General features: G+C 52.8%; 1 protein-coding gene across 4 annotated transcripts in view; it reads left to right on the plus strand.

Annotated features, from left to right (window-relative positions):
• The first annotated feature begins 2,302 nt into the window (after positions 1-2,302).
• SERPING1 (serpin family G member 1) overlaps positions 2,303-24,094 on the plus strand; it is a 149,093-nt gene continuing 127,301 nt past the window's right edge. The window contains exon 1 of one of the 4 annotated variants that reach the window (XM_086953371.1): positions 2,303-2,408. The gene's annotated coding sequence lies outside the window, so the exon portion shown is untranslated. Of the gene's footprint in view, positions 2,409-2,525; positions 2,583-2,677; positions 2,700-2,843; positions 2,869-24,094 lie in introns of those variants that run through there. The other 3 variants (XM_086953373.1, XM_086953372.1, XM_086953374.1) reach the window with 3 other exon arrangements.

Below are 24,094 nucleotides of genomic sequence, written 5' to 3' on the forward strand. Positions count from 1 at the left end.
TATCCCTCCACCACCAGTGTCTCTTCCACTCTCATGGCCTCTCCCAGGTCCTATCCCTCGTACCATCATAGTCTCTTCCACTCTCATGGCCTCTTCCCAGTCCTATCGCTCCCACCACCAGTGTCTCTTCCACACTCGTAGCCTCTCCCAGGTCCTATCCCTCCCACCACCAGTGTCTCTTCCACTTTCTTGGCCTCTCCCAGGTCCTATCCCTCCACCACCAGTGTCTCTTCCACTCTCATGGCCTCTCCCCGGTCCTATCCTCCCTACCACCAGTGTCTCTTCCACTCTCATAGCCTCTCCCAGGTCCTTTCCCTCCCTCCACCACCAGAGTCTCTTCCACTCTCATAGCCTCTACCAGGTCCTATCCCTCCACCACCAGTGTCTCTTCCACTCTCATGTCCTCTCCCAGGTCCTATCCCTCCCCCACCAGTGTCTCTTTCACTCTCATGGCCTCTCCCAGGTCCTATCCCCCCACCACTGGTGTCTCTTCCACTTTCATGGCCTCTCCCGGGTCCTATCCCTCCCTCCACCACCAGTGTCTCTTCCACTCTCATGTCCTCTCCCAGGTCCTATCCCTCCCCCACCAGTGTCTCTTTCACTCTCATGTCCTCTCCCAGGTCCTATCCCTCGTACCATCATAGTCTCTTCCACTTTCATGGCCTCTCCCAGGTCTTATCCTTCCCACCACAAGTGTCTCTTCCACTTTCATGGCTTTATCCAGGACCTATCCCTCCACCACCAGTGTCTCTTCCACTCTCATGGCCTCTTCCCAGTCCTATCCCTCCCACCACCAGTGTCTCTTCCACTTTCATAGCCTCTCCCAGGTCCTATCCCTCCCTCCACCACCAGAGTCTCTTCCACTCTCATGGCCTCTCCCAGGTCCTATCCCTCCACCACCAGTGTCTCTTCCACTCTCATGGCCTCTCCCAGGTCCTATCCCTCCCACCACCAGTGTCTCTTCCACTTTCATAGCCTCTCCCAGGTCCTATCCCTCCCTCCACCACCAGAGTCTCTTCCACTCTCATGGCCTCTCCCAGGTCCTATCCCTCCACCACCAGTGTCTCTTCCACTCTCATGGCCTCTCCCAGGTCCTATGCCTCCACCACCAGTGTCTCTTCCACTCTCATGGCCTCTCCCAGGTACTATCCCTCCACCAGTGTCTCTTCCACTCTCATGGCCTCTCCCCGGTCCTATCCCTCCCACCACCAGTGTCTCTTCCACTTTCATAGCCTCTCCCAGGTCCTATCCCTCCCTCCACCACCAGAGTCTCTTCCACTCTCATGGCCTCTCCCAGGTCCTATCCCTCCACCACCAGTGTCTCTTCCACTCTCATGGCCTCTCCCAGGTCCTATGCCTCCACCACCAGTGTCTCTTCCACTCTCATGGCCTCTCCCAGGTACTATCCCTCCACCAGTGTCTCTTCCACTCTCATGGCCTCTCCCAGGTCTTATCCTTCCCACCACAAGTGTCTCTTCCACTTTAATGGCCTTACCCAGGACCTATCCCTCCACCACCAGTGTCTCTTCCACTCTCATGGCCTCTTCCCAGTCCTATCCCTCCACCACCAGCGTCTCTTCCACTCTCATAGCCTCTCCCAGGTCCTATCCCTCCACCACCAGTGTCTCTTCCACACTCATAGCCTCTCCCAGGTCCTATCCCTCCACCACCAGAGTCTCTTCCACTCTCATAGCCTCTCCCAGGTCCTATCCCTCCACCAGTGTCTCTTCTACTCTCATGGCCTCTCCCAGGTCCTATCCCTCTCACCACCAGTGTCTCTTCCACTTTCATGGCCTCTCCCGGGTCCTATCCCTCCCTCCACCACCAGTGTCTCTTCCACTCTTATGGCCTCTCCTCGGTCCTATCCCTCCACCACCAGTGTCTCTTCCACACTCATAGCCTCTCCCAGGTCCTATCCCTCCCACGACCAGTGTCTCTTCTGCTCTCATGGCCTCTCCCAGGTCCTATCCTCCCACCACCAGTGTCTCTTCCACACTCATGGCCTCTCCTCGGTGCTATCCCTCTCACCACTAGTGTCTCTTCCACTCTCATGGCCTCTCCCAGGTCCTATCCTCCCACCACCAGTGTCTCTTCCACACTCATGGCCTCTCCTCGGTGCTATCCCTCTCACCACTAGTGTCTCTTCCACTCTCATGGCCTCTCCGAGGCCCTGTCTCCCCCTCCACCCCCTCCCTGCCAAGCCCCCTTTTGCTTGTTTTTCCAGCCGACTTGTGCAATGGTATTTACGGGAATCGGCGAATCAATCTCTCTTAATCTTTAACTCCCCCCCCATGGTCCGGCCAGCCCCCCTCTACCCTGCCCCCCTCCCCCTCCACCCACACACACTCGCTGCAGGAAGCCAGTCTAGAGTGCACAGGGTCAGTACCCAAGGGACCCCACAGGCACAGGTAAGAGACCTCAGCTCTGCCCTCACGACCCTGCTTTTACCCCCCCCCCCCCGCTCCCTCGCGTACCGGCCAGCCCCCCCTGTACCCTGACCCCCCCCCCCCCCCCCTTCTCTCTCTGCAGGTCTCCAGCCCAGAGATCACAGGGTCAGTACCCAAGGGACCCCACAGGCACAGGTAAGAGACCTCAGCTCTGCCCTCACGACCCTTCTTCTACACCCCCCCCCCCCCCGCTCCCTCGCGTACCGGCCAGCCCCCCCCTCCCCCCCCCCCCAAGGGACCCCACAGGCACAGGTAAGAGACCTCAGCTCTACCCTCACGACACTTCTTCTACACCCCTCCCCCCCCCCCCGCTCCCTTGCGTACCGGCCAGCCCCCCCTGTACCCTGACCCCCCTTCCCTCTCTGCGGGTCTTCAACCCAGAAATCACAGGGTCAGTGCCCAAGGGACCCCACAAGCGCAGGTAAGAGACCTCGGCTCTCTCCCATCAGCTCTCGACCCCCTCGCTCCCTCACCTGCTCTCTGCCCGGATGTCCCTCCCGCACTCCCCTCAACTCCACTCACCCTCTCTCCTGTCGCCCCCTCCACCGTCAATATACAGTTTGATCGCTTGTTTATTGTCAAACCCCTTTGTTGTTCTCTCCCTCCCCTTCTGTCTTTCCTTCATCACCCTCCCCCTCTCCGTTCTTCTACCTCCGTAAATCTCTTCTTTTCCAAAGACACTTTCAGAACTAGTTCCTTCCTTCTCAGACCCCGCCAGGAAGCTCGTTCATCATTGTAAATGTGTCATATGTTCTCGTACCTTCCTCACCCTTGCTTGCTGTGGTTGATATTCTGTTCTTGCCTTCTATGGTCTTACTCTACCTCTTCTAGTCTCCTGTTTATTTTTGTAATGTTCACTTTTGTAACTTTTCTCTCATGTAATGTAACTGGCTCTACTGTACAGCGCTCTGAGACCTTCGGTAAAGTCCGCGCTATATAAAACTGCTTTAAATAAATAAAGAGGTTGCTCTGCCCCAGTTTCTTCTGTTTGCAGTCACCTCTAGCCGGCTGTCCCTGCTCGCCCTCCCCTCAGCCCTTCTCTGTTCTCTATCCCACTCCCAATCTCTACTTGTCCTTTACCCCCCCCCCCCCTTCGCCCCCCTTCTCCCCCTCTCTTGGCTCCCCCTTCTCTCTCGGTATCGGGGTATTTGGACTCAGAAGGGGACGCAGGGGCGCAGGACACGCCCTCTTCTTTATTTATTTATTTTATATAGCGCTAGCTAGCCCCGGGGGTATCACAGCGCTTTACATACACAAAGGAAATAAGAAGTTGCCCTACACCGTATGACATGAGGAAGCATAAAATATATAAGCAAAGACATCACACTTAAATATACATTAAAGGAGTGAAAAGCGCAGGTGGTTGAAACAGTCAGATGAGCCCACCCTAGAAAAGTCAGAGTGAGAGGGGAGACCCTTAGTCTATTGATGCCTCGGATGCTTGACTTGGTCAGGGAAGTATTGGTTGAGGAGCAGGAGTTTCAGGTCCTTTTTGAAGCCAGGGAAGGAGGGGTTGCATCTGAGCTCCTTCCTCAAACGCGCTGTTTTTATAGATGAATTCCTATGTTGAGATACAGTGGCTTTCTGAAGGGTCTGGTGATGGGAGATACAGCTGTGGAGACCTAGAGTTAGGTGATGGGAGGAGCAGCTGTGGAGACTGTCGGGTTTGGTGATGGGAGGAGCAGCTGTGGAGACTGTAGGGTTTGGTGATGGGAGGAGCAGCTGTGGAGACCTAGAGTTTGGTGATGGGAGGAGCAGCTGTGGAGACTGTAGGGTTTGGTGATGGGAGGAGCAGCTGTGGAGACTGTAGGGTTTGGTGATGGGAGGAGCAGCTGTGGAGACCTAGAGTTTGGTGATGGGAGGAGCAGCTGTGGAGACTGTAGGGTTTGGTGATGGGAGGAGCAGCTGTGGAGACCTAGAGTTTGGTGATGGGAGGAGCAGCTCTGGAGACTGTAGGGTTTGGTGATGGGAGGAGCAGCTGTGGAGACCTAGAGTTTGGTGATGGGAGGAGCAGCTCTGGAGACTGTAGGATTTGGTGATGGGAGGAGCAGCTGTGGAGACTGTCGGGTTTGGTGATGGGAGGAGCAGCTGTGGAGACTGTAGGGTTTGGTGATGGGAGGAGCAGCTGTGGAGACTGTAGGGTTTGGTGATGGGAGGAGCAGCTGTGGAGACCTAGAGTTTGGTGATGGAAGGAGCAGCTGTGGAGACTGTAGGGTTTGGGGATGGGAGGAGCAGCTGTGGAGACTGAGGGTTTGGTGATGGGAGGTTCAGCTGTGAAGACTGTAGGGTCTGGTGATGGGAGGAGCAGATGTGGAGACTGTAGGGTTTGGTGATGGGAGGAGCGGCTGTGGAGACCTAGAGTTTGGTGATGGGAGGAACAGCTGTGGAGACTGTAGGGTTTGGTGATGGGAGGAGCAGCTGTGGAGACTGTAGGGTTTGGTGATGGGAGGAGCAGCTGTGGAGACTGTCGGGTTTGGTGATGGGAGGAGCAGCTGTGGAGACTGTAGGGTTTGGTGATGGGAGGAGCAGCTGTGGAGACTGTAGGGTTTGGTGATGGGAGGAGCAGCTGTGGAGACTGAGGGTTTGGTGATGGGAGGTTCAGCTGTGAAGACTGTAGGGTCTGGTGATGGGAGGAGCAGATGTGGAGACTGTAGGGTTTGGTGATGGGAGGAGCGGCTGTGGAGACCTAGAGTTTGGTGATGGGAGGAACAGCTGTGGAGACTGTAGGGTTTGGTGATGGGAGGAGCAGCTGTGGAGACTGTAGGGTTTGGTGATGGGAGGAGCAGCTGTGGAGACTGTCGGGTTTGGTGATGGGAGGAGCAGCTGTGGAGACTGTAGGGTTTGGTGATGGGAGGAGCAGCTGTGGAGACTGTAGGGTTTGGTGATGGGAGGAGCAGCTGTGGAGACCTAGAGTTTGGTGATGGAAGGAGCAGCTGTGGAGACTGTAGGGTTTGGGGATGGGAGGTGCAGCTGTGGAGACCAAGGGTTTGGTGATGGGAGGTGCAGCTGTGGAGACCTAGAGTTTGGTGATGGGAGGAGCAGCTGTGGAGACTGAGGGTTTGGTGATGGGAGGTTCAGCTGTGAAGACTGTAGGGTCTGGTGATGGGAGGAGCAGATGTGGAGACTGTAGGGTTTGGTGATGGGAGGAGCGGCTGTGGAGACCTAGAGTTTGGTGATGGGAGGAACAGCTGTGGAGACTGTAGGGTTTGGTGATGGGAGGAGCAGCTGTGGAGACTGTAGGGTCTGGTGATGGGAGGAGCGGCTGTGGAGACCTAGAGTTTGGTGATGGGAGGAGCGGCTGTGGCGACTGTAGGGTATGGTGATGGGAGGAGCAGCTGTGGAGACTGTAGGGTTCGGTAATAGTAGGTGCAGCTGTGAAGTCCTTAAGGGTTTGTGATGGGAGGGGCACCTGTGGCGACTGTAAGGTTTGTGTTGGGAAGTGCAGCTGTGGAAGCCGTAGAGATTAGTGATGACAGGTGCATCTGTTGAGACTGTAGAATTTGGTGATGGGAGGTGTAGCTGTGAAGACTCTAGCGTTTGGTGATAGGGGGTGCAGCTGTTGTGATCTTGAGTCTGGTGATGGGAGGTGTTGCTATGGAGACTGTAGGGTTTGGTTATAGGAGGTGTGGGAGAAGTTGGCCTGGCATATGCTGTCCACTATTCTAGTGGGCACCCTGCACCAGTCCAAACAACCCTTATTGATGGTAGGTTAAAGACAACCTTCATAGAAAGCTATCCTAGTGGTAACTGTGGAGAGCAGCCTTCAGGCTAAGTCTTGGAGGAATGTAAAGCAGCTTGTTTTACCAGTCTATAATCTTATGGATGACCAAATGAAAGGAGATCCACACCAGGTATATATATAAAATATATGTATCTATTCTAAACATGTCCCTTTAGTCCCTTTATGAGGCCAGAGGCAAAAGTACATACAGTAAACTTATTATCACACAGTAAATTAGCATAATATACTTTGAGCCCTGGGGGCGTACCAAACCATATATTTAGAAAGTGGTAGAAGAACCACGACTTGCATAGACACAAGGCCTAGAGCCCGTGGAACCGCTCGGGCTACCAGGAACCACCCAAAGTAGTGACACAGGTACCCACGGGTGACGCGTGCAGTGTGAGAACACAGCCGCGAATCACCATTAGCTTCCATGGGGAAAGTCACGGTTGGAAATTTAAGGATTAAGGACACTTAGAGAGGAATTTGCGCAAACCCCTTTAGACTTAAGGGATTCTAGGGCCAACACTCAAGGTAGCACCGTAGTACTCAAATTACCTCACCCAGGGAAGCCGGGTGCATAGGTGTCTTTTGGTGTCGGGAATCGTCGTCGTTTTCAATTGCGATCTGCTTCAAAGTGCTGCTGCCATCCAAGTGGAAAGTGTCCGGTGTGATCCAAGCCTGGATCAAAGATGAGGAGAACCTTAAAGCAGAGGGGACAGAGTCTGGGTCACTTGCCAGTGACCAGGGGCACGATAGTCGAATGCCCACCGATGTCGGGTGATTTCAGGTGAAAGTGACTCTTCAGCCACGAGGTCCAGGACGCATCGATGACGACCAGGCTCTGGAATCGAGTTGTCCACAAAGGATGTCAAGTGGTGCGGTGTCAGTGCCCAGATTGGACCCAACAAGCCTTGGCAACAGCAACCCATGCAGGAATCAAAGAAATGCTTCGGTGTGGACCAGCAAGGTCCGAGGGATTCACCATGTGGTGGGGAGTCAGAGCACATCTGGAGCAACCAGAGAAGCCCAAGCAAAATCAGAGTTGCTTTCGTAGGGACCCACGAGTCGACGGACCAGGGATCGCGAATGAGACTCGAGCGGAAATGCAAGAAGCGGGCTCACAGAACACTCGTGGAGTGCAGCCCACAATCTTCAGTAAAGATGGTTCTCGGGGCTTGGGCTACCAGTAACCCAAAGCGCAACTTCAAGAAACGTCGAGAAGTCAATGCACTTGCAGATATGCACGCTGTCCAGGAGTTCCGGTTCCACGTCACTTGTGAGGGCTGTGGGTCTCAGCTTTGCTGGGGACTCGGGTCGGCCTCTGAGAAGTCTGAAAATCCTTTTCCTGGGCTGCAAATACTTTGGAGTCCGGCGGGTGCTTCAGAGATGCAGACCAGCAAATGCTTTGTTGGTGCATGCTTGAGCAGGTAAGTCACTCCTTGACCCCAAGGGAGCTTCTTCCGTCCTCTAGTCTTTAGTAGACCGTCAAAGTTCCAGGAGTCAGTTTCAGAGTTTCGTCCAGGTGTAATCTAAAGTCCTGTTGACAGGGGTTCCTTACTTATACTAAAGAAAGGGGTTGGACATACTCTGGGGACCTACCTATGGGAGGGTCTGGAAAGAGGGGTGGCTACACCCATTTCCTTTGACCAATTTCACGCCAGAGCAGGGGCTGGTAGCCCCTGCAACCAGTTTGAACTGGGCTATGCACAGAGACACCAAATGTGCCCCCAGTGCAGACTTCAAAGCACTCTCAGAGTGCACCCACCCAGCCCCAATACACAAAAGCCTGTCACAGAAAAACCTATTCTCCAGGCCTCCCCTGCCGGAGTGTCGTCCAGCAGCAGGAGGCCAGACTTGTATCTGTGGCTGCAGCATCCATTTTGTGACACCAGGGCTCTTTTGAACTATTACCGGGTACATGTCTTTCCTTTTAGAAGGGTGGAATTCTACCCCTGCCGCCAGGACTGGTGGGAGGGGGGGGAGGGGGGGCGGGGGTAAGATGCCAAAGTGTTTGACACTAAACACAACATGTTTCCATGCAGCCATTCCAAAGTTAGCATTTACTGCGCAGTTATAATGCACTTAAGAGTATATGGTCTGGCTGCATCACAGAAAAGCCTCAGAGAATAGGCTCCGAAAGCTGCAGAGGGGTCCTGCTCATGCATGGGCACCCTCTCACACAAAACCTAGCACCCTGCCTTCAGGATTGATAAGGCCTGCCATGGGGTGACTGATAGGTTTCTATGTGCAGTGATTTAGGGTAGATATAGGTAACCTATATCTTAGTAAGGGCTGCTTGCACCACCTTACCCAGGCTGCAGAGGCAGACCTGTGGTGTCATTTTGGAAGACTTCCCAGGAGTGGCATAATACATGCTTCAGCCCCTGGTAGGCCTCTCGGGTACCTATTCCCTAAGGTACCATATACTAGGGACTAATGAGGGTACCCCAGAATCCAATCTGTGGTGTACCTAAAGTGCATGCAATCAATTTAGAGAGGCATCAGCTAGACTGGGGTCCTGGTTAGCAGGCCCCCAGCCAGACTAAAGTCGAAACACCAGCAAAAAGTGGGGGTAACCATAGTAAGCAGATCCTACTCTCCTACAAGGTGCAGCTGTGAAGACCGTAGAATTTAGTGATGGGAGGTCCTGCTGTGGAGACTGTAAAGTTTAGTGATGGGCGGAGCAGCTGTGGAGACCTAGAGTTTGGTGATGTGAGCAGCAACTATGGAGACTGTAGAGTTTGGTGATGGGTGGTGCAGCTGTGGAGACCTAGAGTTTGGTGAAGGGAGGAGCAGCTGTGGAGACCGAGGGTTTGGTGATGGGAGGAGCAGCTGTGGAGACTGTAGGGTTTGGTGATGGGAGGTGCAGCTGTGGAAACCTTAGACATTGGTGATGGGGGGTCCAGCTGTGGAGACAATAGACTTTGGTGATGGGAGGTGCAGCTGTGGAGACCGGAGACTTTGGTGATGGGAGGTGCACCTGTGGAGACCCTAGAGTTTGGTGATGGGAGGAGCAGCTGTGGATACTGTAGGGTTTGGTGATAGGAGGTGCAGCTGTGGAGACTGTAGGGTTTGGTGATGGGGGGAGCAGCTGTGAAGACCTAAAGTTTGGTGATGGGAGGAGCAGCTGTGGAGACTGTAGGGTTTGGTGATGGGAGGTACAGCGTTGGAAACTAGAGTTTTGTGATGGGAGGTGCAGCTGTTGAAACTGTAGAGTTTGGTGATGGGAGCTGCAGCTGCAGAGACCTAGAGTTTAGTAATGGGAGGTGAAACTTTGGCGACTGTAGGGTATGGTGAGGGGAGGTGTAGCTGTGGAGACCGGAGACCTTGGTGATGGAAGGTGCAGCTGTTGAAAATCTAGAGTTCGGTGATGGGAGGAGCAGCTGTGGAGACTGTAGGGTTTGGTGATGGGAGGTGCAGCTGTGGAGATCTAGAGTTTGGTGATGGGAGGAACAGCCGTGGAGACTGTAGGGTTTGGTGATGGGAGATGCAGCTGTGGAGACCGTAGACTTTTGTGATGGGAGGTGCCGCTGTTTGCTCATGGGAGATGCATCTGTGGAGAACTAGGGTTTGGTGATGGGAGCTGTAGCTGTGGACACAGTAGAGTCTGGTGATGAGAGGTGCAGCTGTGGAGACCTAGAGTCTGGTGAAGGGAGGTGTAGCTGTGGAGACCGGAGACCTTGGTGATGGAAGGTGCAGCTGTTGAAAATCTAGAGTTTGGTGATGGGAGGAGCAGCTGTGGAGACCGTAGCGTTTGGTGATGGGAGGTGCAGCTGTGGAGACCGTAGACTTTTGTGATGGGAGGTGCCGCTGTTTGCTCATGGGAGATGCATCTGTGGAGAACTAGGGTTTGGTGATGGGAGCTGTAGCTGTGGACACAGTAGAGTCTGGTGATGAGAGGTGCAGCTGTGGAGACCTAGAGTCTGGTGAAGGGAGGAGCAGCTGTGGAGACCGTAGAGTTTGGTGATGAGAGGTGCAGCTGTGGAGACCGAAAACGTTTGTGATGGGAGGTGCCGCTGTTGAAACCCTAGACTTTGGTGATGACAGGTGCAGCTGTGGAGACCTAGAGTTTGGTGAAGGGAGGAGCAGCTGTGGAGACTGTAGGGTTTGGTGATGGGAGGTGCAGCTGTTGAAACCCTAGACTTTGGTGATGACAGGTGCAGCTGTGGAGACCTAGAGTTTGGTGAAGGGAGGAGCAGCTGTGGAGACTGTAGGGTTTGGTGATGGGAGGTGCAGCTGTTGAAACCCTAGACTTTGGTGATGACAGGTGCAGCTGTGGAGACCTAGAGTTTGAAGGGAGGAGCAGCTGTGGAGACTGTAGGGTTTGGTGATGGGAGGTGCAGCTGTGGAGACCGGAGACTTTGGTGATGGGAGGTGCACCTGTGGAGACCTGGGGCCCCATTCACAGAATGAACTTAACCCCTTAAGTGCTGCCTCGGTGCATTGGCCGACGGCAGCACTACCTCCCCAGTGCTGCGCACGACCATTGAACGTCCATTCAGCACTAGTTCTAATGGACAGCGCAGCACTGGGGAGGAATGTGTAATAGCAGCTATGAGGTTAAGACTCAATCCTAAACTTACTACTATTTTGGTATTCACAGAATGAACTTACTACTTTTGGTATTCACAGAAGTTAGGATTTTGTCTTAAGTTTGTCTTAAGACAGACTTAAGACAGACTTAAGACAAACTTAAGACAAAATCCTAACTTCTGTGAATACCAAACGTAGTAAGTGCATTCTGTGAATACCAAAATAGTAGTAAGTTTAGGATTGAGTCTTATGTTCATTCTGTGAATCGGGCCCCTAGAGTTTGGTGATGGGAGGAGCAGCTGTGGAGACTGTAGGGTTTGGTGATGGGAGGAGAAGCTGTGAAGACCTAAAGTTTGGTGATGGGAGGAGTAGCTGTGGAGACTGTAGGGTTTGGTGATGGGAGGTGCAGCTGTTAAAACTGTAGAGTTTGGTGATGGGAGCTGCAGCTGCAGAGACCTAGAGTTTAGTGATGGGAGGTGAAACTTTGGCGACTGTAGGGTATGGTGAAGGGAGGTGCAGCTGTGGAGACCGGATACTTTGGTGATGGAAGGTGCAGCTGTTGAAAATCTAGAGTTCGGTGATGGGAGGAGCAGCTGTGGAGACCTAGAGTTTGGTGATGGGAGGAGCAGCTGTGGAGACTGTAGGGTTTGGTGATGGGATGAGCAGCTGTGGAGACAGTAGGGTTTGGTGATGGGAGGTGCAGCTGTGGAGACTGTAGGGTTTGGTGATGGGAGGAGCAGCTGTGGAGACTGTAGGGTTTGGTGATGGGAGGAGCAGCTGTGGAGACTGTAGGGTTTGGTGATGGGAGGAGCAGCTGTGGAGACCTAGGGCCTGATTCACAGAACTAACTTAAGACAAAATCCTAAACGTACTACCATTTTCGTATTCACAGAAGGCACTTACTCATTTCGGTATTCACAGAAGTTAGGAGTCCTAACTTTAGGACTCCTAAATGCCTTCTGTGAGTACCGAAAGTTTTAAAATTAGCATTTTTCTCAGTTTCGGAGTAGTAAAGTTGAGAAAAGTACTAATTTTAAGACTTTCGGTATTCACAGTCGGCATTTAGGAGTTCTAAAGTTAGGAGTCCTAACTTTACTACTACTAAACTGGAGTTTGGTAAAGGCAGGTGCAGCTGTGGAGACCTAGGGTTTGGGGCTAGGATGCGCAGCTGTTAAGGCCGCAGAGTTTAGTGATGAGAGGTGCATCTGTTGAGACTGTAGAACTTGGTGATGGGGTGTGAAGCTGTTGACAGCTAGAGTTTGGTGATGGGAGGAGCAGCCTTGGAGACTGTAGGGTTTGGTGATGGGAGGTACAGCTGTGGAGACCTATTGTTTGGTGATGGGAGGAGCAGCTGTGGAGATCTTGAGTCTGGTGATGGGAGGTGCAGCTGTGGAGAGCTAGGGCCCGATTCACAGAATGAACTTTAGACTCAATCCTAAACTTACTGCTATTTTGGTATTCACAGAATGAACTTACTACTTTTGGTATTCACAGAAGTTAGGATTTTGTCTTAAGTTTGTCTTAAGACAAACTTAAGACAGACTTAAGACAGACTTAATACAAAATCCTAACTTCTGTGAATACCAAAAGTAGTAAGTTCATTCTATGAATACCAAAATAGTAGTAAGTTTAGGATTGAGTCTTAAGTTCATTCTGTGAATCAGGCCCCTAGAGTTTGGTGATGGGAGATCCAGCTGTGGACACCTAGAGTCTGGTGATGGGAGGTGCAGCTTTGGAGACCAGGAGGTTGGTGATGGGAGGTGCAGCTGTGCAAACCTAGAGTTTGGTGATGGGAGGTGCAGATGTGGAGACCTATGGTTTGTTGATGAGAGGTGCAGCTGTGCAGACAACAGAGTTTGATGATGGGAGGGGCACCTGTGAAGACTGTAGAGTTTGGTGATAGGAGGTGCGCTGTGGGCACTGTAGAGGGTGGTGATGGGAGGTGCAGCTTTGGAAACCAGGAGTTTGGTGATGAGAGGTTCAGATGTTGAGACTGTGGGGTGTGGTGATGGGAAGTGCAGTTGTGGAAACATTTGAGTTTGGTGATGAGAGGTTCAGCTGTGGAGACTTAGAGTTTGGTTAAGGGAGTTGCAGCTGTGGTAACTGTAGGGTTTGTGTTGGGAGGTCCAGCTGTGGTGGTCATAGAGTTTAGTGATGAGAGATGCATCTGTTGAGACTGTAGAATTTGGTGATGGGAGGTGCAGCTATTGAGACCGTGGAGTTTGGTGATGGGAGGGGCACCTGTGCAGACTGTATGGTTCGGTAATAGTAGGTGCAGCTGTGAAGTCCTTAAGGTTTTGTGGTGGGAGGTGACACTGTGGAGACTGTAGGGTTTGGATGATGGGAGGTGCAGTTGTGGAGAAATTAGAGTTTGGTGATAGAAGGTCCACTGTGGAGACCTAGAGATTGGTAATGGGAGGTTCAGCTGTGGAGGCCGTATAGTTTAGTGATGAGAGGTGCAGCTGTTGAGACTGTAGAATTTGGTGATGTGGAGACCTAGGGTTTGGTGATAGGAGATGCAGGGACTGTAGGGTTTGCATCCTAGGACCGGTTTCTGGCTATCAGCCGTCATCAGCCAGGATAGCTTGATTCCAGTGGCATGGAGAGCACGTGACTCACATCTGAGCATGATTCCGGTCCAGGGAAGACATGGCTTGGCAGTTCGGGCTGGACTGTTCCCAGGGTCAAGACTGATTTGCATATAGGCATGTCTGAACTGGGGTGGCTTGGTGATCAAAATAACAATGGATTAAACCCAGATCTGTGACTGGGGTGAATGTTTTGCCATTGTGCAACATTCCGTCCATCATCTTGTGTGTTTTGCTGTTCACCCTATGTGGGAAGGGTATGCCCAGATGTGAGAAGTTGGCCTGATAGGTAGTGTTTCCAATTCTGGAACCACTTGGTATCAGTCCAAAAAAACCCCCAAAGATGTCTGATTGTAAGTCAACCTTGTTAGACAAGCTATCCTAGTGGTAGCATGGACTAAGCAGCCTTAAAGGCTTAACTTAAGAGGTCGTGTTAAGCGAGCTGTTTTACCACATACAATCCTGTAATCAAATGAAAGGACACCACACAAGTATATATTATAAAAATATATGTGTTTATTTCTAAATTAATCCTCAGTACTCTTTATGAGCAAAGGGGCACAAGCGTTAAATCAAAAGCACAGTATAACATACAAAGTTGCACAATTTTAGATGAGGGCGGGTGGCCACTCAAACCATATACTAAAAAAATGGTATAAGAGATACCAATCGAACAGTGGTTAGGCCTAGGGCCTAGAGAATCGCTGGGAGCAGTCAGGACTAGCAATGCTGAAGTCGGGAGAAGCCCACGGGATTCGGGTGCAGCACGTAAAGTGCGGCTTTCACCAATGTAATGTCAATGGTGCGTAAAAGTTACACAAAGTGAGTTTAAGGACACTTCCGCTGAACCTAGAGGAACAAAACTTAAGACACAGACCCTAGAGGTGTGGACCAGTGTAGGAACACCGGCGTTGCAATGTTACCTCACCCACAGGAAGTGGGTGCACAGGGTCGAAGTGGCGTCGGGTTTTGACACGCAGGTTCTTGGCGCTTGAAGCTGAAGATGCTGCAGGCGATGTGAAGGAGAAGTGTCCGGTGGATCCAAGGGTGGATCTGAAGTGGTGAAGACCTGAAAGCAGAGGGGACAATGTTCAAAGTCACTGACCAGTGACCACCGTGGAACCAGATTGGAACCAGGCAAAGTCGGGTGCAAACAGGTGATGAGGTGCTACTTCTCTCTGCAGCCACGTGGACACGAAGAGGTCAAGGACGTCCAGGAGTCGATCACGAGCTGTCCCTCAAAGGTTCTAGCTGATGGCGGTGTCGTCAACTCGATTGAAGCAAACAAGCCTTGGCTAATGCAAGCCACGGGGAAAGTAAAAAAGGCTTATTACTCGGACCAGCAAGGTCAAAGCGGGTACTCCTTTCTACAGGAGCGAGGGCAGGTCTAGAGCAACCAGACCCACAGTGTAAATCGTAGGTTTCATCACCAAGATGGCCGCTGACCACGTGACAAGCGGCCGGGATGGTGAGTCGAGTGGCACAAAACAAAAGGGCCCCACGCAGATCGTGGAGATGCTGGAGAGCTGATCTTTGGTGCAAATGCTGCTCTGTTCTGGAGCTTTTTAAACCCAAAGCACAGAGTCGAGGGTGCCTCGGGTGCTGCGCAGTCAGCGTCTCGGAAGTCTTTCAAGATGTCCGCTCCCACGTCTCTCGGTGCCTCCACGGGTCCCTTCTTTGCAGGGACTGTGGATCGGGCTGGGAGAAGTCTGAGAAGATGAGTCTTGTCAAGCTCTGCACTCGGGCTCCGGCGGGAGGCGGCGGCAAAGCAGACGTCGATGTGCTGGGTGATGCCTGTGTTCACAGGGTGGCCCCTCCTAGGCCACAAGGGAGATGCTCTTCAGCCTTCTGTTCATCAGAATGTCGAAGTCCAGTCGTCTTCTTAGTTTAAAGTTGATTTCAGGATGATCTGAGTTGCATTGGCACTGCTCCCACTCTTATTTCAATCTGAGGGGTGGATCTCCTGCTAGGTCCCTCCCCTATGGGTGGGACCAGGAAGGGGGGTGGTTACACCCCCTTTCCTTTGTCCAGGTCTCACTGGAGCTGGGGCTGGGCTGCCCCAGAACCGGTTTGACCGGATTATGCAAGGGGGAAGCCTTGTGCTCCCCAGGCACTGTCTGGTTTCTTTCAAACCTCCCTGCTACAATCCACTATCTCCTGTCTGGGGTGGTGTGACACCTCCCTGTGACAGGAAATCCTTTGTCCAGGCCTTCTCTGCTGAGTTTCGGTCAGCAGCAGGAGGTCAGACATGTGTCTGTGGCAGAAGCATCCATTTTGTGGATCTGAGGCTCTTTTAAAAATCAACCACGTTTTAGCAAAAGTAACATGTCGTCCCCTCTAGTGGGGTGGAATGCTACCCCCGTCGCCAGGACTGGCGAGGGGGTAGTATTCCAATTCGTATGACACCTTACACGACATGTTTTGATAAAGCCAAACCAAAGTTGACATATAACCGCGAGGATTATAAAGCACTTAATAGTATATGGTTTGGCATTATCCCGGAACAGCTACGGGAATTGGTCCCGACAGCTGCAGACAGGCTCAGCTTATGCTAGAGCACCATCTCACATTAAACCATGCACTCTGCCTTCAGGATTGTTAAGGCCTGCCATAGGAGTGGCTCACAGGTTTATATGTGTCCAGATAGGTTTAGATATAGGCATACTATATCTAAGCAAGGGGTGATTACACCACCTTGCCCCAGCTGAGTGATCAGCCAGTTGTGTCAATTTTAGATAGCCAGCCAGGGGTGGCAAAAGATATGCTGCAGCCCCTGGTAGGCCTTGGATGCACCTATACCCTGGGCACCTATAGTGCTCTGTACAGGGGCTGATAAGGTGACCCAAGCCAATCTAGTTATGCACCTAGGGTACATGGAATCCATTTTACAGAGAGAGCAGATAGCCTAGGGCCCTGATTAGCAGGGAACCAGGCCAACTAAGTCGAAAACCAGCTAAACACAAGGCAAAAAATCTGGGGTAACCATAGTCAGGTAGCCACCTTCCTACACCAGACATGGGTCCCGAGCTCACTACGCCACTGGAGTCAAGCTGTCCTTGTTGAAGACGGCTGATAGCCAGAAACTTAGGATGCTTGATTCCGGTCCAGGGAAGACATGGCTTGGCAGTTCAGGCTGGACTGTTCCCATGACGCACAGGGTCAAGACTGATTTGCATATGGCCATGTCTGAACTGGGTGGCTTGCAGAGCATAATAACAATGTATTAAACCCAGATCTGTGACTGGGTGTGAATGTTTTGCCATTGTGCAACATTTCGTCCATCATCTTGTGTGTTTTGCTGTTCACCCTATGTGGGAAGGGTATGCCCAGACGTGGGTCCCGTGCTCACTACGCCACTGGAGTCAAGCTATCCTGGCTGAAGACGGCTGATAGCCAGAAACCAGTCCTAGGATGCTTGATTCCGGTCCAGGGAAGACATGGCTTGGCAGTTCGGGCTGGACTGTTCCCATGTGGCACAGGGTCAAGACTGCTTTGCATATGGCCATGTCTGAACTGGGGTGGCTTAGTGAGCAAAATAACAATGGATTAAACCTAGACCTGTGACTGGGGGTGAATGTTTTGCCATTGTGCAATATTCCGTCCATCATCTTGTGTGTTTTGCCGTTCACCATATGTGGGAAGGGTATGCCCAGACGTGGGTCCCGTCCTCACTACGCCACTGGAGTCAAGCTATCCTGGCTGAAGACGGCTGGTAGCCAGAAACTGGTCCTAGGATGCTTGATTCTGGTCCAGGGAAGGCAAGGCTTGACAGTTCGGGCTGGACTGTTCCCATGAGGCACAGGGTCAAGACTGATTTGCATATGGCCATGTCTGAACTGGGGTGGCTTGGTGAGCAAAATAACAATGGATTAAACCCAGATCTGTGACTGGGGTGAATGTTTTGCCATTGTGCAACGTGCCGTCCATCATCTTGTGTGTTTTGCTGTTCACCCTATATGGGAAGGGTATGCCCAGACGTGGGTCCCGTGCTCACTACGCCACTGGAGTCAAGCTATCCTGGCTGAAGACTGCTGGTAGCCAGAAACTGGTCCTAGGATGCTTGATTCTGGTCCAGGGAAGACAAGGCTTGACAGTTCGGGCTGGACTGTTCCCATGAGGCACAGGGTCAAGACTGATTTGCATATGGCCATGTCTGGACTGGGGTGGCTTGGTGAGCAAAATAACAATGGATTAAACCCAGATCTGTGACTGGGGGTGAATGTTTTGCCATTGTGCAACATTCCGTCCATCATCTTGTGTGTTTTACCCTTACACAAAGAGCAAAGTTGCTACTCACTCAAACAAGTACTTCACAAGCATTACAACACAAACAGACAATCAACCCACAAATCAACACCAGGACAAAAACAAGAGGCAGCCCACAGACTGTACGCAAATCAAACTAATTGTAAATCATATTTTCAAACAAAAGAGCTCTCAAAAGCAGTCCAGAGACAGCACTAAGACACGTAAATAGCAAAAAGACAGTTCCATGTTCATCAAACAAATATCAGGGCTGGTCGCTCCACACACCACGCAGCTCCCTCGCTGAGTGCCGGGACCCCCGTCCCCGCCCCCCCCCCTCCGCTGCTGCCTCGCACAGACGTGAGCCGGGACCGCCACTCTACCGGCTCACCTCCTGCCGGTGCCCCTGAGCGCCTTAGCGGTATTTTCGCCCGTTTACAGCGTTGTTGTGAGTTTTGGTAACTGTTTGCTTTCACCTGTGCTTTTCTCTCCCCTTTGTGCCTCCTGTGCCGTCCTCGTGTCCTCCCCGCCGCTTGTCCCCCTCCCCGCTCCCCGCCGCTGCTCCCCTGCGGCCCCGCCCAGCTTCGCTAGCTTGGCCGCCCATTGGCCCACCCCGCTCCCGCCTCCCAGCTGCCCCACCCTCGCTCCGCCCCCCACTACGCCATTTATGGCGGAGTCCACGCGTACGCGCAGCGTGCAAGCGCAGCGGGCACGCCGACTGCGCGCCGAAGGTGCGCCAAAGGTAAGCCCGTCTGCGCCCGTCCGCGCCTGGACCGCGCCCAGTGCCAGGACCCCTGGCCCCCGCAGACCCCAGCCTACCCGCCGGTCGTACGACCCCGCCACCCTCAACGCACTCAACACCGGCCGAGTCCCGGGCTGCTACCGAGCCACCCCGAGACGCACCCACGGACCCTTCTGCTGCAACTACTGCAAGTTCACCTGCATCCGGACCTGCACCACTCCAGCAGTGCCCAAGACCTCGACGAGCAACAGCAGCAGCCACCTGAAGTGCATCCTGCTCAACACCCGCTCCGTCCACAGACATGCCGTCGAGATCTGGAACCTGCTCGACACCACAGCCCCAGACGTCGCCTTCTTCACGGAAACCTGGATGAACGCCTCCTCTACACCTGACATCGCCATCGCCATCCCAGACGGCTACAAGATCATCCGAAGGGACCGCATCAACCACACCGGAGGAGGCATCGCCATCGTCCACAGGAACACCATCCGCATCACGACCAACACCGATGACACCCTCACAACCGCCGAGCACCTGCACTTCCAAGTCCACATCAACCCCAAGACCACCCTCAGAGGCACCCTCATCTACAGACCCCCCGGACAACGCACACAATTCAGCGAAGACATCGCCGACTTCATCAGCCCGCACGCCCTTTGCTCCGCTGACTACATCCTCCTCGGGGACCTCAACTTCCACCTGGAGAACAACAACGACCGCAACAGCACCACCCTGCTGGACAACCTCGCCAACCTGGGACTCAAGCAACTGGTAACCACCCCCACCCACTACGCCGGACACACACTCGACCCCGTCTTCTCATCCAGCAAGGACATCGCCTTCAGCCACGCCACCGGACTCCACTGGACGGACCACAGCTGCGTCCACTTCAGCTTCGCAAGGACCACGGCCCACCACCACCAGCAACAGGCTGCACGCAGGAACTGGAGCAAGACCACAGCCGACCAGCTCGCGTCCTCCCTGAGCATGAACCCTCCCACCAGCACAACGAACCCTAGCCAGGCGGCCACCAACCTCACGAAGTGGATCAGCGACTGCGCAAACGAGCTCGCCCCCCTGAGGATCCCGCCCAGCAGACCCGGCAGCAAGAAAGCCCCGTGGTTCACCGACGAACTCAAGAGCTCCAAGAAGAACTGCCGAGCCCTCGAGAGAACCTGGCGCAGAGACCCAACACCGGACAACATAACTGCCCTCAAGCTCGCCACCCGAAAACACCACCAACTCATCCGCGCCACCAAGAAAACCGCATTCAAGGAACGACTGGACAACAACACACACAACAGCAAAGAACTCTTCAACATCGTCAAAGAGCTCTCCAACCCCAACGCCGGAAACAACGACATCACCCCGTCGCAAGACCTCTGCAACTTCCTCGCCTCCTACTTCCACAACAAGATCGCGGACATACACAACAGCTTCAGCACTCAACCGACGAACACCACGACCGAACCACCGCCCCTCACCACCACCCTCCGCGCCTGGACTCCGATCAGCACCGAAGACACCATCCGCACGATGAACTCCATCCACTCCGGATCTCCGACCGACCCCTGCCCTCATCACATCTTCAACAAGGCCGACGCTATCATCGCACCCCACCTGTGGGACATCATCAACACCTCCTTCGACATCGCTACCTTCCCGGAGAGCTGGAAGCACGCCGAACTCAGCGCTCTACTCAAGAAGCCATCAGCTGACCCCACCGACCTCAAGAACTACCGACCCATCTCGCTGCTCCCGTTTTCTGCAAAAGTCATCGAGAAGACAATCAACAAGCAGCTGGCCGCCTTCCTCGAGACGAACGGATCCCTCGACCCCTCGCAGTCTGGCTTCCGGGCCAACCACAGCACCGAGACCGCCGTGATCGCAGTCACCGATGACATCCGAGCGCTGCTCGACAACGGAGAAACAGCGGCCCTCATCCTCCTCGACCTCTCCGCGGCCTTCGACACTGTCTGCCATCGCACCCTAGTGCAGCGCCTCAGCAACGTCGGAATCCAGGAGAAGGCACTGGAATGGATCATCTCGTTCCTTGCCGGAAGGACACAGAGAGTCCGCCTCCCCCCGTTCAGATCAGAAGCCACCTAAGTCATCTGCCGTGTTCCTCAAGGCTCCTCGCTCAGCCCAACCCTCTTCAACGTCTACATGAGCCCCCTCGCAGCCATCGCACGCCAACACAACCTCAACATCATCTCCTACGCCGACGACACCCAGCTGATCCTCTCCTTCACCAACGACCCCGCCACCGCCAGAGCCAACCTTCACGAAGGGATGAAAGAGGTAGCCGAATGGATGAAGAACAGCCGCCTAAAACTGAACTGAGATAAGACGGAAGTCCTCATCCTGGGATCCTCCTGGGGGGCCGCCTGGGACGACTCCTGGTGGCCCCCCGCCCTAGGCAGCGCACCCAAACCAACAGACCACGCACGCAACCTGGGCTTCATCCTGGACTCCTCCCTCTCCATGACCAGACAAGTCAATGCCGTCTCCTCGTCATGCTTCAACATCCTGCGCATGCTACGGAAGATCTCCCGGTGGATCCCCACCGAGACCAGGAAGACGGTCACCCAGGCCCTTGTCACCAGCCGTCTGGACTACGGCAACACCCTCTACGCCGGAACCACAGCCAAACTCCAGAAGAGACTCCAGCGGATCCAGAACGCCTCAGCACGACTCATCCTGGACATCCCCCGTCGCAGCCACATCTCCGGACACCTGAAAGATCTGCATTGGCTCCCGGTCAACAAGAGAATAACCTTCCGTCTCCTCACCCACGCACACAAAGCCCTACACAGCCAAGGGCCAGGATACCTCTACAGCCGCCTCAACTTCTACGCTCCCAAACGCCAGCTTCGGTCGACCAGCCACGCCCTCGCCGCCGTCCCCCGCATCCGTAGAGCCACCACAGGAGGCCGGTCCTTCTCCTACCTCGCCGCCAAGACATGGAACTCCCTCCCCACCCACCTCCGCCTGACCCAGGACCACCTCGCCTTCAGGAAGCAACTCAAGACCTGGTTGTTCGAGCAGTAGCAGTCCCCCCCCCCCCCCCCCAGCGCCTTGAGACCCTCTGGGTGTGTAGTGCGCTATATAAATACGATGATTAACTGATTAACTGATAAGGAGAAAAATACCCACATTGGGTCCTCTTGACCTGCTGATGTGTCTCTCCGGGTATGCTGGACCTGTTGATCTGTCTGTCCGGATGCGCTTGACCTGCTGTTCTGTGTGTCCGGGTCCTCTTGACCTGTTGATCTATCTGTCCGAGTTTGCTTGAACTTCTTAACTGTTCCGGATGTGCTTGACCTGTTGCACTGTCTGTCTGGGAGTGTTTGCGTGTACTTGATCTGCTTAACTGTTCCGCCTCCTCTTTCTTGCTTGTAAATCCGCAAGTTAGTGTTTCGCATTGGGTGGGAAACCAACTTGGAATGTGCGAAGGTGGTAAGATTTGTAACTGAGTGAAACTGAGCTCAAAATGTTCAAGAGCAACCCATACACCCAGGGGGTCCCGGGTACCTCAACCACACGCATCAAGGGTTCATCAAGGCAGTGGCGGCTGATGTGTTTGGTTTGCCCGACTCACTGCCTGCAGTATTTAATTGGTGTTCATTTGACATACTTCTTTAATCAAGTCCTTGGTGATCCCCTCTTTCTTGTGAGTAAAAACTATGGCTCCATGCAGGAACTCTCTTCTATTGTATTCAATGCAGATGTGCTTCTGATTATCCCAATTTGGACCTCAGCAATGTTTTTATGTACATCAGGACAGACATAATGTGACCTTATTCCTTCTAACGTGTACTTAGTGGAAACTCAGGTTTAATGCACTTTTAGTTTCTGGAATTCAGGACCAGTTGCCACCCCTTGTATGCAATGGTTTTATTCTCTACTGTTTTGACTCTGTATCTGTACAGTAAACCATCCTTTACTCCTGTAGTTTCTACCACTGAGTTGAATGGTCTGTTCTCTTCCCAAAGCTTGGGTTTAAGCGCAGTCACTAAGACAGTCTTGGTCGCTGGACTCTTCCATTCTTCTCTATTCCAAGATGTGGTACCCAAGTCGGACGGTAGGTCACAAAGGCCTGAGATGCGGCGTTGAACCAAGTCTCCATCACCTAGCTGGGTAGTGATGGTTGTCTAGAACTCTGTCCATGATCTCGGTGTGGCTGGTGTGTGGTCCTCTGCACCTGACGATCACACCCACAAGCTGGGGTGAGCAGCTGCTGGCTTCTGTCTGGGGCCTGAGTAAGGTTCCCTGTTTGTGGGGATCATCTGCCACTTTCTAGTTACCCCGAAGGTTGGTTTTCATATAATTGGGATTGGGAGGGGAGGGTGAGAAACTTCAGTTACAGTTGCACTTGGTCTGAGGTTTTGGGCAGGGTCCTTCTGTGTTGTCCTCTTTAACCCCAGTGGGATTGATGTTGCTTTCCTGGCTGGCTCAAAACAGGGATATTATGGTCCCAGGTGTTGTACTGAATTTTTAGGATGTCTGGTATGCAACCTGCTTCTTTGGCATTTTGGACTTTTTATTATGACTTGTATTGTTTTTTCAGTCTGTGAAGGTCAGATGGTGTAGCTCGAGATGCCATGTTGCATGTACAGCAACTGTTTTCTTGGTTGGTCTTGATGCTCTGTTGTTCTCTTCTTGCCCCTTCCATTGCCACTATAAAGCCATCCCTATCCCCTCAGAGTTTGCCTCTTAGTTTCACACTCTCTCTGTAAGTTGTTTAGAAAGTCTAGTTTTTGGGTGGCTCAAGTTGTTAACCATTCAAATGTGGCAAACTCCTCATGTTAGTGGTGGGAGTTGGAGGTTGTGCAATCTACACATTGAGGTGTTTTGGTTCACTTGCCATAGCCTGCACTAGGGCAGGCTAAGTAGATTAATTTTGTTTAGGTGGTGTCTTGCCACGGCCTTCATAAGAATCTTATCTGTCATCTTGCACTGCTCTTGGTGGGTGTGAATGTGTCCTCCGCCTTGCTCCAGCTGAAGTTGTGGTGATCTGGGGGCATATTATCAAGAGAATTATCGCCGCTTTAGCGTCCATTTTTGGGCAAAAGGCGGCGATAATTCTATCGCCCTTTTAGCATGGACACGCTAACGCGTGAATCCATGCCTTAACGCCCATTTTCTTTGCGCCTCGCATCGTTAATGAAATGCGAGGTAGGCGTTCCAGACTGAAATTCAGTGAAAATAATCGCTAACACAGATTCTCCCTATCAACAAGGAAATCGCTAACCAGCCTAGTGACATAAAAAGTAGTGCTTACCGGGTATATCGCTGGTTTCTTACGCCTGTTAATTTTCCGACTTAGCCATAGATATCATGGGAGGTGGATTGTAATGCTAAGTCCACATCTCCCTATCTACAGTATTTTCCGTAACGCTGTTTTCCATCGCTGGAAATCTTGCGATGTTGCCGATTTTTGCCGCTATTGCCGGTATTTCTATCGCCTCTGCAATGAAATGAAATGAAAATTAAACTTATGTAGCGCGTAACAACCCTGAGGCCTCGCAGCGCTTTAGCCAGGACCGTTCTGACAACAGGATAGGGTGCTAATAAGCTTTTACAAACAGATGGGTTTTTAGTTGTCTCCTGAAAGTCAGCAGATTGTTGTTCTCTCTCAGGGCAAGCGGGAGGGAGTTCCACATTCTGGCGGCATTGTGCGAAAATGAGCGACAACCCCAGCGGGCTTTGTTTATTTTGGTCGTAGTGGCCAGGTGCGACACGCTAGATCGTAGGGCTCTAGAAGGGGAATAGGGAATGGCCAAGGGAAACATTATGGATGGGCCTGTCT

This window comes from Lissotriton vulgaris, chromosome 1_2 (genome assembly GCF_964263255.1).
Source record: "Lissotriton vulgaris chromosome 1_2, aLisVul1.2, whole genome shotgun sequence".
Taxonomy (NCBI): Eukaryota; Metazoa; Chordata; class Amphibia; order Caudata; family Salamandridae; genus Lissotriton; species Lissotriton vulgaris.